This window comes from Etheostoma spectabile, chromosome 11 (genome assembly GCF_008692095.1).
Source record: "Etheostoma spectabile isolate EspeVRDwgs_2016 chromosome 11, UIUC_Espe_1.0, whole genome shotgun sequence".
NCBI classification, from domain to species: Eukaryota; Metazoa; Chordata; class Actinopteri; order Perciformes; family Percidae; genus Etheostoma; species Etheostoma spectabile.
The window spans coordinates 21,038,708-21,038,993 of NC_045743.1; the positions used below are offsets into that span (position 1 = coordinate 21,038,708).

Genomic DNA, 286 nt, shown 5'->3' on the forward strand with positions numbered 1-286 from the left:
CAAGACTGGGGAGAATACCAAGAACAAACACAAGGCAAGACGGCAAACATAACCCCAATAAAACCCCAAACCATAACAGCTAGCTCGTTGTCAATGGCTAAACACTGCTCCAACAGCCACTAGTTGACCAGAATCTGCAATAAAACTACTTCCTGTCCCTGTTCTACTTCCTGTCCCTGTTGTGCAGGTATTTCACAAGTGTCCCTGGTCTAAAAAGAAGTCTCCCAGCTAATCCTGCCTTTTACTGACCAAAGCTGGAGAAAGAGTTATCTAGCTGATGGGATCT

General features: G+C 45.1%; 1 long non-coding RNA gene across 1 annotated transcript in view; it reads left to right on the forward strand.

Annotated features, from left to right (window-relative positions):
- Positions 1 to 286, forward strand: part of LOC116697864 (uncharacterized) — a 12,867-nt gene that overhangs the window by 8,133 nt on the left and 4,448 nt on the right. The window contains exon 2 of the long non-coding RNA XR_004334065.1: positions 117 to 122. This is a non-coding gene — a long non-coding RNA (uncharacterized LOC116697864). The remainder of the gene's footprint in view (positions 1 to 116; positions 123 to 286) is intronic.